Source organism: Acinonyx jubatus, chromosome C2 (genome assembly GCF_027475565.1).
Source record: "Acinonyx jubatus isolate Ajub_Pintada_27869175 chromosome C2, VMU_Ajub_asm_v1.0, whole genome shotgun sequence".
Taxonomy (NCBI): Eukaryota; Metazoa; Chordata; class Mammalia; order Carnivora; family Felidae; genus Acinonyx; species Acinonyx jubatus.
In genome coordinates, this window is record NC_069384.1 from 53,291,964 (window position 1) to 53,293,824 (window position 1,861).

A 1,861-nucleotide genomic window follows, 5' to 3' on the forward strand; every position below is an offset into this window, starting at 1 on the left:
ACTTCCAGGTCTATATAAATTTCCCCCATCTTCACTCTTCTCCTCTATTGAAATCAAATGCACATCTGGTTTACACAGAGGAAGGAGAGTGCTAGGCAACTAGTAAGTAAGTACTCATATTCATTCAACAGATATTTATTATAAATTATGCAAACATTGTATTAAATACTGGAGTAGTAAGGATTGCACAAAATACTTTTAAAAAAGGCCAGCATCCTGATTTGTAACTTAAACAAATAAAATGAATATAAATATAAATAAAATTGAACAGTAAAGAGGAGAAGGAATGGAATGGAATGGAATAAAATGCTAAGATGAAAAGAAATGGGAATTTTTTTTCTACTCTTGGCTTCCAGCTACATAATTATCATATTGTTCTACATTTTTCTATATTACTATAAAAAATTTAAAGACATAATCTATCCTATTTTTTTGCAGTTATCTTTGACAACTGCCATAGTGGAGAATATGAATTTAAGTAAGATAAATAATAAATAAATAAATAAATAAATAAATAAATAGTAAGATGTTACACAAGAGAAACAGAAAATGCTATAAGCACTGAAACCACCACTGTGAATATAATTACCTCAAACATTAAAGAATCAGTTTATTAATTGTAAGTGGAATAAATCATGTAAATGATTTCTCAAATTCTTATTTCTTAAAATCCATCATTTATGCCTTTGAAGTGGGAACTTAAGTTTTAGAAGTGACACTCTTATTGATCTTTGCAGTAAAAACTAAATCTTTCAAGAGTAGTTCAGGCTAGATATCTATGTTTATCATAACAGGATATAATTTTGTATGTAAATATGCATGTAATTTTCTAAATATTAAAATATTCTTTTTAATCATATTCCTCATGGAGTGTCTGAACAAAAACTACAGTCAAGCTTCTAAATTGTTTTTATTGAGTAACAGGGGATCCTGACACCTTACTACCTAATCCTACTGGAAACTAGCATACAGGAATAGCAGCCCATGGGCACTAGAGTTGTCTGAAACCTGGAACAGGTTTGAAACCTGGAACAGGGTGCCAGAGGCCTGAAACCTGGAATCTGTTACGTTAAACCCTATGCTCAAACACACACATCTGACTTCCACCCAGGAGATAGCCCTGACCTCTTTAGAAATTGCACAGTAAGCTGAGAAACCAGCTCCCAGGATTATGTGCTTTGCTTTGCTTCAGGGGCCCCAATTTACATCCTAATGGTTCTGAGAAGATTCCATGACCAAACCTAACAATGAGGAGACCTGAAGATTCATAAATGACCCATACTGACTATTCTGTGGACACAAGCCAGTTTGTATCCCTGTCTCTGAGGAAAGCAAATCGTATGTTCAGGATTGAACTGCTTTATCCTTGTTGTATGTAAATTATTCATTACCCCCCTCCTTTTGCACATTTTGCCCTCCATTTTCTGTGTTCTCTCTGCTTACAGTTTGCCATTTTTTCTCTAAGCCACTTGGATTACCTTATGCTCTGCTCCCCTCAGAAACTTAACTTGGAAACCAGATTTATTAGCCAAAAAACTGAATCAAAAATTTATTTTCAACCTATCAGGGAGCAAGGAAAAGAGCTGCTTTTTGATGTCTTTGGTAGCCAGCTTTTTGGAAGCCAATTGCTTAAATTACTTTGTTAAATCTTTGAACTATGTGTTCTAACTTTTTCCTGATTGCATGCTAACATTGCAGCATGGAAATTATGGAAATGTTGGAACTCATTTCCGTAAGTCAGTGCCTCCACATGAACAGCAGGGGGCAATAGCATACTAAGAATTGTGGAAACTGTCCTCGCCTCTGGGAAACACTGTTGAATTGCTGCACTGGGTCTGTGTACAACTCCACGATGATCTCA